Source organism: Choloepus didactylus, chromosome 16, assembly GCF_015220235.1.
Source record: "Choloepus didactylus isolate mChoDid1 chromosome 16, mChoDid1.pri, whole genome shotgun sequence".
NCBI lineage: Eukaryota > Metazoa > Chordata > Mammalia > Pilosa > Megalonychidae > Choloepus > Choloepus didactylus.
Window position 1 is genome coordinate 86,641,527 of NC_051322.1, and position 15,907 is coordinate 86,657,433.

The window sequence follows — 15,907 nt, forward strand, 5'->3', positions numbered from 1 at the left end:
TGCATTGATTTAAAGTTTGTTCCAAAGTTTAAGTCTGAGTTACCCACCTGGACTAGATCTCTTAAATCTCCAAAGTGCTGACATGGAGTGAGGTTACAGCCCTTGTGGTTACCTCCAGAAAATTGCTATTCCTTCATCAACAGAGCAAAGAATTCCATTCATTTGAAAAGAAAACCATTATGCCTCTCTATCTGTTTGATGACACTTTTCAAAACAATTAGGAAAGTCATGATTGTAACAAAGATTACAACCTGTCATTTTGTCCCTCATACATAAAATGTTTATTATAAGACATATTTAGGCTTTTTAATGTGCTATGGCCTGAACCCAGCACCATATACAGATCACCTCACTTAATTTTCTAGCATAATTTGTTTTAAAAATCTCTTAATATTTCTATAAATTTAACACTAAACAAGAAATTTAAAATGTATATATATTTTAAACTTCACATTGTAGTAGCATAAGTACAATTCAGAATTTGCATTTTTAAACATTATTCAAGTGTACAGTTCACTGGTAATATTTGCATTCACAACATCCTGCTACAATCAATATAATTCATCCAAACTGTTTCATCACCTCAGTCAGTAACTCTGCACACAATAAAGAATATCTCCTGCCCAACTTGGTCTTAGTAGTGTAATTAACTATCCACTTCTATGTATGTCATATAGGTGATATTGTAACATATGTGCTTTTTTGTTTCTGGCTTATCCTATCAACATGGTGTATTCAATGTTCATCCATGTTGCAGCATACATCAGTAGCTCAATCCTTTTTGCTGAATATCATCCCATTTAGTGCATAAATCACTTTGGTGAAAAAGGATGCTCCTTGTGGAATGGGCTTGTTCTGTTTGTTGATTTGGGTTCTTATTTCACAAACACTATCTAGTTTTTGAAAATTCATTTAGCTTGTGATATTGCACTTTTTCTTATATGTGTTATAGAAGAAAATAATAATTTTTAATGTCTAATCTTGAATACCCCTTTGTACTAAATCCTTCAATTCCATTGCTTCAGAATATGATATGATTTTTGTGTTTAAGTGCAGCTGTTATCCTAAAATGAAAGAGATGGCATCCCTAACAACTTTCTGGAGCTGCCATACCATCCCTGAACTCCATAACTTTAGACAATGATGTGTACATAAATAAACACAAATTTCTTTATGTGCTATTTTTGTTGGGTTTTCTGTTACTTGATGCTTAATTCTGTCTATAAATAGATTTACTTTTCTTGATACATTTTAGAATTATTGTCATTTCCAAATGAAAAATGAGCGGCAAGGGGATAGAAAAATAGTTAGATGTCACATGTATTTTTTAATAGTCACACAATGATATTGCCCATTGTATTTTGACTGCTGCATGTGAAGAAATGCCTTGAAAAATTAAACCACCTAATTAGGACTACTGGAATAAGGCAAAATACAAAAACAAACTATAGGGGAAGCAGGTAAAGGAACTCAATGTGTCATTTTATATAAGCTAGGACTAAGTGGTCATGAAACCAGTAACATTCCATCATACTGTTAAAGTCTTTTAGAAAAAGAGAAGAATCATTTCATTATTAACTTCTTGTATTCCACTATGGTCAGAGAAGGTGTTTTGAATAATTTTAATCTTTTTAAATTTATTGGGTCTTGTTTCATGTCCCAGCATATGATATGTCCTAGAGAGAGTTCCATGAGCACTAGAGAAGAATGTATATCCTGGTAATTTGGGATGTAGTGTTTTATACACACACACACACACACACACACACACACACACACACACACACACAACACATATATATGTCTACATATATGTGTCTATATATATGACTTAATACATATTAAGTCTAATTTTCTATCACATTGTTTATCATCGGTAGCCTGTCTAATTGATCTATCTATAGAAGAGAGTGATGTATTGAAGTCCTCCACAATTACTGTTCTAAACTTCTATTGCTTCCTTCAGTTTTGCCAGTACTTGTCACATATGGTTTGGAGGGCATGAATTGGATACATAAATATTTATGATTGTTATTTTATCTTGGTGAATTTTTCCTTTTATTAGTATATAGTGTCCTTCTTTGTGTCTTATATCATCCTTGGATTTAAGATCAATATTATCTGAAATTAGTATTGCTACCCCTGCTTTCTTTTTGCTGCATCTTGCATGGAATACTTTTTCCATCCTTTCACTTTCAATTTTTTTGTTACTAGGTCTAAGATGAGTCTCCTGTAAACAACATATTGATGGTTCATATTCTTTGATTTATTCTGCCAATCTATATCTTTTAATTGGGGAGTTTAATCCACTCACATTCAATGTTATTACTGTGAAGTCTGTTCTTGAATCATTATTTATCCTTTGATTTTTTTGTCAGATCTCTTTTTACACTCTCACTCTTTATTTCTTTAATGTACCCTTGCTGAGTCTTTTCAGTCCTGTGCCCTTCTCCAGACCTCTCTCCCCTTCCTTTATTCCTCAGCTGGTAGAGCTCCCCTTAGTATTCATGTAGGGCGTAAGTCTCTTAACAACTTCTCTCAGCATTTGTGTGTCTGTGAAAATTTTAAGATCTACTTCAATTTTGAAGGAGATCTTTGCTGGGTAGAGAATTCTTGCCTGGCAAATTTTCTCTTTCAGAATTTTAAATATATCATACACTGCTTTCTCACCTCCATGGTGCCCACTGAATATTCAGTGCTGAATCTTATATTGTTTCCCTTGTATGCAGTGAATTGCTTCTCAATTGCTGCTTTCAGAACTTTCTCCATTTCTTCAACATTCAACAACCTGATCAGAATAATTCCTGGAGTGGGTTCATTTTTATTTCTTCTATTTGGAGTTCATCAGTCATCTTTGACCTCCATATTTATGTTATTTAGATGGGTTGGGAAATTTTCCCCAAGAATATCTTCATATGCTCTTCATAGTCCTTTACTCTTGTCTTCCCCTTCTAAGAAACTGATAATACTTATTTTTGTGTGCTTCATATTGTTCTTTTCCTGGAGATCCTTTTCAAAGATTTCAAATTTTTTCAACATTCCTTCTTTTGTGTTTTCACTTTCCATCACCTACCATTGAATTTGCTAATATGATCCTGTAACTCTTCAAATCTAGTATTATGTGTCTCAAGAATATTTTCAATTTGATCAACAGTATCTCTTCTTTCCATCAGATCTGATTTTTTTTTTTTTACTCTTTTCAATTCTTCTTTAGGCTCTTCTAGGGTCTTCTTCATGTCTTTTATATCCTGAGCCATAATATGAATACTTGTGAGTTCTTCTTTGTTAAATTGCTCCAGGTTCTTTGTCTCTTCCAGGATTTTCATTTTGATGTTTAGATTATCCTTATTTTCTAGTTTCTTCATGTGCTTTGTAATTTAACATTGTTTTTGGTCTCTTGGCATTTGCTTATCTTGAGAGATCTTTTGTAGTATGCAAGATTATTTGAACATTTACCTATAATTAGCCAGAGCTACAATTTGCTGGAGTACGCTTTCCTGACCTACCATCAGATGGTGCTCCTGTCAACTTTTTTTTTTTTTTTTAATCTTCATTTTATTGAGATATATTCACATACCACGCAGTCATACAAAACAAATCGTACTTTCGATTGTTTACAGTTCCATTACATAGTGGTACATTCATCACCCAAATCAATCCCTGACACCTTCATTAGCACACACACAAAAATAACAAGAATAATAATTAGAGTGAAAAAGAGCAATTGAAGTAAAAAAGAACACTGGGTACCTTTGTCTGTTTGTTTCCTTCCCCTATTTTTCTATTCATCCATCCATAAACTAGACAAAGTGGAGTGTGGTCTTTATGGCTTTCCCAATCCCATTATCACCCCTCATACGCTACATTTTTATACAACTGTCTTCAAGATTCATGGGTTCTGGGTTGTAGTTTGATAGTTTCAGGTATCCACCACCAGCTACCGCAATTCTTTAGAACCTAAAAAGGGTTGTCTGAAGTGTGCATAAGAGTGCCCACCAGAGTGACCTCTCGGCTCCTTTTGGAATCTCTCTGCCACTGAAGCTTATTTCATTTCCTTTCACATCCCCCTTTTGGTCAAGAAGATGTTCTCCGTCCCACGATGCCAGGTCTACATTCCTCCCCGGGAGTCATATTCCACGTTGCCAGGGAGATTCACTCCCCTGGGTGTCTGATCCCACGTAGTGGGGAGGGCAGTGATTTCACCTTTCAAGTTGGCTTAGCTAGAGAGACAGGGCCACATCTGAGCAACAAAGAGGCATTCGGGAGGAGGCTCTTAGGCACAACCATAGGGAGGCCTAGCCTCTCCTTTGCAGCAACCGTCTTCCCAAGGGTAAAACCTGTGGTAGAGGGCTCAACCCATCAAACCACCAGTCCCCTATGCCTGTGGTCATGTTAGCAACCATGGAGGTGGGGTAGGCGAATACCCCTGCATTCTCCACAGGCTCCTCAAGGGGGCACTACATCTTCTTTTTTCCTTGTTTTTCTTTTTTTTTTTTTTTTTGACTTTCCCTTCTTTTTTAAATCAACTGTATGAAAAAAAAGTTAAAAAGAAAACAAACATACAATAAAAGAACATTTCAAAGAGACCATAACAAGGGAGTAAGAAAAAGACAACTAACCTAAGATAACTGCTTAACTTTCAACATGTTCCTACTTTACCCCAAGAAAGTTACCTAATATAGCAACATTTCTGTGAACTTGCTCCTACTATGTCCATCAGAAATTAACAGACCATAGTCATTCCTGGGCATCCCCAGAACGTTAAATAGCTTATCTGTTCTCCTTGGATTATTCTTCCCCCTTCCTTAATTGCTCTCTACTGCTAGTTCCCCTACATTCTACATTATAAACCGTTTGTTTTACATTTTTCAAAGTTCACATTAGTGGTAGCATATAATATTTCTCTTTCTGTGCCTGTCTTATTTCACTCAGCATTATGTCTTCAAGGTTCATCCATGTTGTCATATGTTTCACAAGATCGTTCCTTCTTACTGGCGTGTAGTATTCCATCGTGTGTATATACCACATTTTATTTATCCACTCATCTGTTGAAGGATATTTGGGTTGTTTCCATCTCTTGGCAATTGTGAATAATGCTGCTATGAACATTGGCGTGCAGATATCTGTTCGTGTCACTGCTTTCTGATCTTCCGGGTATATACCGAGAAGTGCAATCGCTGGATCGAATGGTAACTCTATATCTAGTTTTCTAAGGAACTGCCAGACTGACTTCCAGAGTGGCTGAATCATTATACAGTCCCACCAACAATGAATAAGAGTTCCAATTTCTCCACATCCCCTCCAGCATTTGTAGTTTCCTGTTTGTTTAATGGCAGCCATTCTAACCGGTGTTAGATGGTATCTCATTGTGGTCTTACTTGGCATCTCTCTAATAGCTAGTGAAGCTGAACATTTTTTCATGTGTTTCTTGGCCATTTGTATTTCCTCTTCAGAGAACTGTCTTTTCATATCCTTTGCCCATTTTATAATTGGGCCGACTGTACTATTGTCATTGAGTTGTAGGATTTCTTTATATATGCAAGATATCAGTCTTTTGTCAGATACATGGTTTCCAAAAATTTTTTCCCATTGAGTTGGCTGCCTCTTTACCTTTTTGAGAAATTCCTTTGAGGTGCAGAAACTTCTAAGCTTGAGGAGTTCCCATTTATCTATTTTCTCTTTTGTTGCTTGTGCTTTGGGTGTAAAGTCTAGGAAGTGGCCGCCTAATACAAGGTCTTGAAGATGTTTTCCTACATTATCTTCTAGGAGTTTTATGGTACTTACTTTTATATTGAGATCTTTGGTCCATTTTGAGTTAATTTTTGTGTAGGGGGTGAGGTAGGGGTCCTCTTTCATTCTTTTGGATATGGATATCCAACTCTCCCAGCCCCATTTGTTGAAAAGACCATTATGACTCAGTTCAGTGACTTTGGGGGCCTTATCAAAGATCAGTCGGCCATAGATCTGAGGGTCTATCTCTGAATTCTCAATTCGATTCCATTGATGTATATGTCTATCTTTGTGCCAGTACCATGCTGTTTTGGCAACTGTGGCTTTATAATAAGCTTCAAAGTCAGGGAGTGTAAGTCCTCCCACTTCGTTTTTCTTTTTTACAGTGTCTTTAGCAATTCGAGGCATCTTCCCTTTCCAAATGAATTTGATAACTAGCTTTTCCAAGTCTGCAAAGTAGGTTGTTGGAATTTTGATTGGGATTGCATTGAATCTGTAGATGAGTTTGGGTAGAATTGACATCTTAATGACATTTAGTCTTCCTATCCATGAACATGGAATATTTTTCCATCTTTTAAGGTCCCCTTCTATTTCTTTTAGTAGAGTTATGTAGTTTTCTTTGTATAGGTCTTTTACATCTTTGGTTAAGTTTATTCCTAGGTACTTGATTTTTTTAGTTGCTATTGAAAATGGTATCTTTTTCTTGAGTGTCTCTTCAGTTTGTTCATTTCTAGCATATAGAAACATTACTGACTTATGCGCATTAATCTTGTATCCCGCTACTTTGCTAAATTTGTTTATTAGCTCTAGTAGCTGTATCGTCGATTTCTCAGGGTTTTCCAGATTATAGATCATATCATCTGCAAACAATGACAGTTTTACTTCTTCTTTTCCAATTTGGATGCCTTTTATTTCTTTCTCTTGCCAGATTGCCCTGGCTAGCACTTCCAGCACAATGTTGAATAACAGTGGTGACAGCGGGCATCCTTGTCTTGTTCCTGATCTTAGAGGGAAGGCTTTCAGTCTCTCACCATTGAGTACTATGCTGGCTGTGGGTTTTTCATATCTGCTCTTTATCATGTTGAGGAAGTTTCCTTCAATTCCTACCTTTTGAAGTGTTTTTATCAAAAAGGGATGTTGGATTTTGTCAAATGCTTTTTCAGCATCTATTGAGATGATCAATTGATTTTTCCCTTTCGAGTTTTTAATGTGTTGTAATACATTGATTGTTTTTCTTATGTTGAACCATCCTTGCATGCCTGGAATGAACCCCACTTGGTCATGGTGTATGATTTTTTTAATGTGTCTTTGGATTTGATTTGCAAGTATTTTGTTGAGGATTTTTGCATCTATATTCATTAGGGAGATTGGCCGGTAGTTTTCCTTTTTTGTAACATCTTTGCCTGGTTTTGGTATTAGATTGATGTTAGCTTCATAAAATGAGTTAGGTAGTGTTCCATTTTCTTCAATGTTTTGAAAGAGTTTGAGTAAGATTGGTGTCAGTTCTTTCTGGAAAGTTTGGTAGAATTCCCCTGTGAAGCCATCTGGCCCTGGGCATTTATTTGTGGGAAGATTTTTGATGACTGATTGGATCTCTTTGGTTGTGATGGGTTGGTTGAGGTCTTCTATTTCTTCTCTGGTCAGTCTAGGTTGTTCATATGTTTCCAGGAAATTGTCCATTTCTTCTACATTATCCAGTTTGTTGCCATACAGTTGTTCATAATATCCTCTTATAATTTTTTTAATTTCTTCAGGATCTGCAGTTATGTCACCTTTTTCATTCATTATTTTGTTTATATGGGTCTTCTCTCTTTTTGATTTTGTCAGTCTAGCTAGGGGCTTGTCAATCTTGTTGATCTTCTCAAAGAACCAACTTTTGGTGATATTTATCCTCTCTATTGTTTTTTTGTTCTCTATGTCATTTATTTCTGCTTTAATCCTTGTTATTTCTTTTCTTGTACTTGGTTTAGGATTGGTTTGCTGTTCATTTTCTAGCTTCTTCAGTTGATCCATTAGTTCCTTGAATTTGGCTGTTTCTTCCTTTTTAATATATGCATTTAGTGCTATAAATTTCCCCCTTAGCACTGCTTTTGCTGCATCCCATAGGTTTTGGTATGTTGTGTTCTCATTTTCATTCGTCTCTATATATTTAGCAATTTCTCTTGCTATTTCTTCTTTAACCCACTGATTGTTTAGGAGTGTGTTGTTTAACCTCCAGGTATTTGTGAATTTTGTAAGTCTCTGATGGTTATTGACTTCTAATTGTATTCCATTGTGGTCAGAGAATGTGCTTTGAATAATTTCAATCTTTTTAAATTTATTGAGGCTTTTTTTATGTCCCAGCATATGATCTATTCTGGAGAAAGTTCCGTGAGCACTAGAAAAGTATGTGTATCCTGGTGATTTGGGATGTAATGTTCTGTATATGTCTGTTAAATCTAATTCATTTATCAGATTGTTTAGGTTTTCAATTTCCTTATTGGTCTTCTGTCTGGTTGATCTATCTATAGGAGAGAGTGATGTGTTGAAGTCTCCCACAATTATTGTGGAAACATCAATTGCTTCCTTTAGTTTTGCCAGTGTTTCTCTCATGTATTTTGTGGCATCTTGGTTGGGTGCATAGTCATTTACGATTGTTATTTCTTCTTCCTGAATTGCCCCTTTTATTAGTACGTAGTGGCCTTCTTTGTCTCTCAAAACATCCCTGCATTTGAAGTCTATTTTATCTGAGATTAATATTGCTACACCTGCTTTCTTTTGGCTGTAGCTTGCATGAAATATTTTTTTCCATCCTTTCACTTTCAGTTTCTTTGTGTCCCTGTGTCTAAGATGGGTCTCTTGTATGCAACATATTGATGGTTCATTTTTTTTTATCCATTCTGCGAATCTATATCTTTTAATTGGGGAGTTTAATCCATTTACATTCAACGTTATAACCGTGAAGGCATTTCTTGAATCAGCCATCTTATCCTTTGGTTTATGTTTGTCATATTTTTCCCCTCTGTCTATTAATATCCTTTATTGTACCCATACCGAATCTCTTTAGTACTGAACCTTTCTCCAAGTCTCTCTGTCCTGTCTTTGTTTCTCTGTCTGTAGGACTCCCTTTAGTATCTCCAGTAGGGCAGGTCTCTTGTTAGCAAATTCTCTCAGCATTTGTTTGTCTGTGAAAAATTTAAGCTCTCCCTCAAATTTGAAGGAGAGCTTTGCTGGATAAAGTATTCTTGGCTGGAAATTTTTCTCACTCAGAATTTTAAATATATCATGCCACTGCCTTCTTGCCTCCATGGTGGCTGCTGAGTAGTCACTACTTAGTCTTATGCTGTTTCCTTTGTATGTGGTGAATTGCTTTTCTCTTGCTGCTTTCAGAACTTGCTCCTTCTCTTCTGTGTTTGATAGTGTGATCAGTATATGTCTCGGAGTGGGTTTATTTGGATTTATTCTATTTGGAGTTCGCTGAGCATTTATGATTTGTGTATTTATGTTGTTTAGAAGATGTGGGAAGTTTTCCCCAACAATTTCTTTGAATACTCTTCCTAGACCTTTACCCTTTTCTTCCCCTTCTGGGACACCAATGAGTCTTATATTTGGACGTTTCATATTATCTATCATATCCCTGAGGTCCATTTCGATTTTTTCAATTTTTTTCCCCATTCTTTCTTTTATGCTTTCATTTTCCATTCTGTCATCTTCGAGGTCACTGATTCGTTGTTCAACTTCCTCTAGTCTTGTACTATGAGTGTCCAGAATCTTTTTAATTTGGTCAACAGTTTCTTTAATTTCCATAAGATCATCCATTTTTTTATTTAGTCTTGCAATGTCTTTTTTATGCTCTTCTAGGGTCTTCTTGATTTCTTTTATCTCCCGTACTATGGTCTCATTGTTCATCTTTAGTTCTTTGAGTAGCTGCTCTAGGTGCTGTGTCTCTTCTGGTCTTTTGATTTGGGTGCTTGGGCTTGGGTTATCCATATCGTCTGGTTTTTTCATATGCTTTATAATTTTCTGTTGTTTTTGGCCTCGTGGCATTTGCTGAACTTGATAGGGTTCTTTTAGGGTTTGTAGACCAATTGAAGTCCTTATCTCTAATTTATCAGATCTACAGCTTCGTGGAGTACACTTTCTCTAACTAACCAGCAGGTGGCGTCCACGAGCCACCTGTTCTCCACAAGCCTGTTCTCCCCTGCTTAGCCTTTTTGGTGAGTGGGGGAGTGAGTCTTGTGGGGTCCAATTGGTGTACCAAGCTTGCGTGTGTAGTTGGTGTTGCCTGCCCTGTATATGGGGCGTGTTTCTGGGCAGTCAGGGAGGGGGGAGTGGCTCTAACAATCAAATCTCCCTGATGATCCTAGAGTTTTAAAGCTGCTGCAATAGTCTAATCCTTCAGTTCAGTCCTGCCACAGTTTGTCTCTGCCACTGACCCACAAGTCCTTGGTATTGGCGTATGGCTCCTGAGACTTGCAAGTTGACCCCTCTTCCAGGCCGTGCACCCCGGGTCCTCTGTTGAGGGATGACTGTGCTATGTCACAGGTGAGTGCCGTCCCCCCAGGGCAGTTCTGGGCTGCTGGGCTGTGTAGGGAGGCTCCCAGTGTGCTGAAATGATGGCTGAATGGGGGTTTGTTAATTCACACTCCTCTACCTTCCCAACTCTGGGACAATCAGCTGAGGTTGCAGGGAAGGCTAATGTCCACGCCCAGTTTTGTGGTGTGTGCCTGTTATTTGAAGCACTTCCGTCACACTGGGTTGTCTGGGGCAGTTCTGGGCTATGGGGCTGGCGATGGGCAGGAGTGTTTCCTGTCCACCAGGATAATGGCTGTGAAAGGACACCCCCCTTTTCTTGGGAAGTTGTGGTGTTTAGTGAATTTTCTCAGCCACTGGATTATTGCGTTTTGTCTCAGAGCTCTCCTAGTTCTGCTCTTGACTTGACCTGCCCAAACAGTAAGTCTTTGAAGCTTTCTGTATTGGGCTTCTTAGAGTAATTGTTTTAGAAAAAGAAAAAAGGATTAAAAAAAAAAAAAAAAAAAAAAAAAAAAAAAGGGCCCTCCTCAGAGATCTAATGGGTTATTGAAATGCTAATAGACAAAGCAACCAGGGCCATTAAGGAAAGGTCCACAGGGCAGAGAGATCAGCTTTTCTTCGGGATTTGCATATGCGCCTCAGGGCCCTTCCCCTTTCTATGTTCACCAGAACTCCAAAAATCCTCCGCTTTTATTTTGGAGTTTTTCATGTTGTTTTTTTTCTATGCCTGTCTCCTCTCTGCTGGGCTGGCTGCTCTCAGATTCTCTGGTGTCTGGTCTCAGTCTACCTATGGTTGGATTTTGTATCAGTAGAATGAGTTTCCGATAAGGGCTGCCACTTCAGTTCTCCCTTCTCCTTCCCGGAGCTGACAGCCCCTCCTCCCCCGGGACTGAGCCTGGCAGGGAGGGGCGCGGGTCTCCTGGCCGTAAAAACTTACAGATTTCGCTGATCTCAGCAGTTCCACGTTTTCATGAGTGTTGTATGAAGTATGCCCAAAGTCAGATTGCTCTGTGGTGTCCAGTCCACGCAGTTCCTGGCTTTCTACCTACTTTCCTGGAGGAGTAACTAAAACATACAGCTCACCAGTCTGCCATCTTGCTGAGTATATACTTTCAAATGGAATTGCCTGGTCATGTAATAATTCTATATTCTAAGGAAAGAGCCTATTGGACCAATAAAATCACTCTATCTATAATCAGTTGATTAGGAAAATTAATGCTAACTGCATAGTTCCTTTTTGTCATGGAACAAAAAATATTTAAGTTTCCAGGGATTAGTACAAAAGCTTCATTGGAATGTCATTAGCCTAATACATAATTTGCAAAATTTTTGTCAAAGAAATATAATCTGAAGTCAATCATATATATTATTAAGAAAACATTAATATTAATAATTTATAATAGGGCTTCTGGAAGATGGTGGTTAGGAGAGACAGGGCAAAAAAATCTCTGTGAAAAATACTAGATTAAAGGCATAAAGTGACCCAGAACACTAGTTCCAGTGATGCAACAGCTGGACAACATCTGCTAAACCCACAAGGACTGTGCACTTGGTGAAACCAAGAGTCTGCATTCTGAAATGAGTTAGTAAGTCTGCTGAATAACCAGCAGCCATGCTGCAGTCTGGGTAAACAATGGGCTGGCATTTGGAGTTGGGCTAGTTTTAAAAACCCAAAAGTGACTGTGGATATGGCAGTGAGAACTGCACAGTGAAGCATGGCAGGAACTGCATCCCCACAACCTGTGGGAATGCCTCAATATCTGGTGTGGACAACAGCCTTTCATGCACCCACTGCTAATTGTCTCAGAGTGAGGAAAGCAGAGGTTAGCCCAAAGGGGAAAATAACCACACCTCTTACAGCCATGTTCCTGGCACCAGCACCGTATCCCAGAGCTGAGCCAAAAACCCAGTGCAAAGGGAAGTGTCTCCAACAAGACATGTACACATCATAATATCTGGCATAGACACTAGCCTTTCATGCACCTGCAGCTAATTGTCCCAGAGCTGGGAAGGTGGAGCTGTACAAAAAGTGGGAAATTAACATTACCCAAACAGCCATAATTTCAGGAAGCTGGGAATGCTCCTACATGGCCCTGCAGCCCAGAACTTCCCTTTGGGGATGGTGCTCACTTGTGATGTAGCAGCCTTTCCTCTGCAGAGGCCCTAGGAGGGCATGGATTGGAAGAGGGGACCCACTGGGAAGTCCTAGGGACAATTTGCCAATGCCAAGGACTTGTGTGTCAGCAGAAGAAACAAACTGTGGTGAAACTGAACTGAAGGTTTAGACTCTTCAACAGCTTTAAATCTCAAAGAATACCTGAGAGAAATGTTTATTAAAGCCACCCTCCCTCCCTAATGACACAGACACACACCCCACATTCAGGGCAGGCAGCACCAACTACATATAAAAACCTGGTGCACTAATTGGATGCCCACAAGACTCAGACACCCACTCACCACAAAGACAAAGTTGGGAAAAACTGGCTTGAGGGGAATATGTGGCTTGCAGATGACAAATGCTGGTTAGTTAGAGAAAGTGTATGCCACCAATCTCTAGAACAGACAAATTAGAGATAAGTGTTTGAATAAGTCTGCATATCCTAAAAGAACCCTATCAAGTTAAGCAAATGCCAAGAGTCCAAAAACAAGAGAAAATTTTAAAGCATATGACAAAAACAGATGATATGGATACCCCAAACCCAAAAACCCTAAACAAAGGATTGGAGGAAACACAATATTGGAGTAATTAATCAAAGAACTAAAAACAATGAGAATATGGGACAGGATATAAAAGACATGAAGAAGACCTAGAAGAGCATAAAGAAATTGCATGCAAAGCTGTTGCTGGCCCTGGTGCTAATTTATGTGCCCCCTTGGGCTCTTTACCATTGGTGAGTCACAGCTTGGCCTGTGACGCCTGCTGTGGCTTGGAGGAAGCATCATGGCTGCTTTACTTAGCTTTTGTTTCCTTGGCCTTGCAAAGTTTTCCAGGCAGTGGAATTACAGCCTGAAGCAGGGGATGTGTTCAGCCTGCCTTTCATGGACCTTTTGGGGCACCAGGTCCCCAAAAGCAGGATCACTGTGGCACATGCCTCTGGTCTGAAGTTAGGGGGAGGGACATGGTCCCAGTGACAGGCACCTTCTGCATTGGGGGGATGGTGCTGTGAAGTAAAGCAGCTTTCCAGATTTGCATTATGTACTTGACCTAAAATGTTTTATTGCAAACTCTTTTTCAGGCTTATGCCAGGTTTTCTGGTGCACCCTTGAAAGTCAATGCCATAGATAACACCTGGAGAGGTTCAAGAAGACATTTACCATTGTTGACAACTGAAGGCAATATTGTTTCTCAGCCAGCAAAAATACTAAACTTTTTAAGAAAACAGAAATATAATGCTGATTATGGACTCTCAGCAAAACATGGGGCAGATACCCTGGCTTACATTGCTCTCCTTGAAGAGAAGCTTCTTCCTGCAGTGCCTCACACATTCTGGGTTGAGAGTGACAATTACTTTTCTATAACAATGCCATGGTTTGCTTCATGAATTCCTTTTCCCTTGAGTTTGATCCTGCCTGGAAGAATGTCTAGAGAAGGATTGAACAGGATTCTTCTGACCAGAGGAGAGCCCCCTCTCTACCACCTCTGAGAAGTGGAAGCACAGATATACAGAGATGCCAAGGACTGCCTAAATCTTCTGTCACACTGATTGGGAACATCTGTTTTTCTTTGGAGATACACCTTCTACTTTGGATGCCTATGTGTTTGGTTTTCTTGCACCTCTTTACAAAGTGCACTTTCCTAAAGTCTAGTTACAGGAACATTTGAAACAGCTCCCCAACCTGTTTCAATTCTGTGATGACATCTTAAGCAGTTACTTTAGGCTTAATCTTGCAGATGGATGACAATCTTCACCAAAGCCCTCAACTTCCTCCTCAGAAATTACCAATGCTCAAATTGACTCCAGCAGGGGAAGAGAGTAATTCCTTACAATGGCTATCACCCTGAGAGTCATCATGCTTTCTGCCTGAGCTTTTGCCTTCAAGTCATATTGATTGCTGCAGTAATCTCTTACACTAAGTGTGTTAAGTCAACAGGAAAACACCATGAATAGGTATAAGGAAGACTTGAAAAAAAAAAGGAACTTTCTGTGATATTTTTTTTAATTAGGAAACTTGTATTCTAGCTTGACAGTGCACTTCAAATATCATGAAAGTAAACACTAAATGAACTCAGAAAAAAATGCATTGTACTGTATATTAAGACAACAATAACAAACAAACAAAAAATTCTGCCTAAACTTGGCAGGTTTTTGCCTTTGGTTCCCATGTTGCTGACCAAAAGCTATAATTCTATTCTGAATGTACACTCTTAATTTATTTAATTTATTAATTTAGTTTTCTTAGAGCAGGCTAAATATCTAACATGTGGCTCTTTGGCTGATACTTCTTTCTTCTATTTGGAAATCTAATACCTATTTTGAAAACTAGGAAAAACATAAATTACTTCAATAGAAATGCCTGTATTTAAATTTAAAAAGCAATGAGGAATGTACTTTTTAGTTGTGCTCTCATAAGTCTCATCTTTTTGGGGTTTAGTAACATATATAAATATTAAAGGTGGTTACATTTAATATTCACCTGACTGTATATACTTCAGTATAACATAAGTATTTGCTGATGTGTTCATTGTAGGTTAGCAAAGACTATTTTAGTTTATTGAGCTAATGTGCCAGCTTTTCAGACCTGTGTATTTGTAGTGCTTCTTGAAGTTTAGTCATCTTTTTCTTGGATTGATTCTGGGAGTGTGTTGGTCATTGTTATTATGCTAGGCTATAAAGTCTTATTGAAATTTGCCCATCTGCTAGACAGTATTCAAGAGAAACCCATGGCCAGAGTAATTGAAGTACCTACTGTGAGTTGGGTTCTGGTTCACCACCATGCTTGGCTGTGACCAGTATTCTTTTCAAAGAAGCATTTTATGCAGTCAAAAGTATTTTGAAAATCAGTTATTTTCCATATATTTTAACTACAGTTGAAGGATCCAGAGGAATAATCAGAACATAGCAGTAGGTTTTCAAGAACACTTTCTATTTATTGGTTGCTGAAATGTTTAAAGAATTTACCATGTTGGTAATTTCATTTATCTCAGAAACTTGCTTATTTTAGTGCTTATGTATATTATTCTGTTGTCCCAAAACCATGTGTGGGTTTCTTTTAAAATATAGAACCATGTTTTTGATTAGTGTCTTAGAAGATTACTATGGTGCTTAGCAAATCTTATCAAGTCTTGCAGAAACCCACATGTTCAGAAAACAAGCTTCTAGTCAAAAGACTCATCTAATTGAGCTGAGTGGAGCTCAGCTTTGTTCGACCTTCATCCTCCCATTTTGTTCTGTATTTGGACACCTCTTTATAAAGGAGTCTTTAAGTCATTGTAAATATTTTTTCTTTAACATTTTAACCAAATGAGAAATGAGGTAGTCTTCAAATCTTGTTTAATCTCTTTGGATGCGTTTGGGGAAAATCCGTAATTAGTTTCACATGAATTCTGCAACAGGAATGAGTGTGTGTGTATGTGTGTGTGTGTGTGTTAGTGTTAATCTTCAAAAGTGGGTTATTAGAGTCCAGCAATCTGAAATTTGTAAGAATATTTTATATTGAAAATCAT

At 38.1% G+C, this 15,907-nt stretch overlaps 1 pseudogene; it reads left to right on the top strand.

Moving 5' to 3' along the window:
- Positions 1 to 14,671, top strand: part of LOC119511628 — a 67,080-nt pseudogene extending 52,409 nt beyond the window's left edge.
- The last annotated feature ends 1,236 nt before the right edge of the window (positions 14,672 to 15,907 follow it).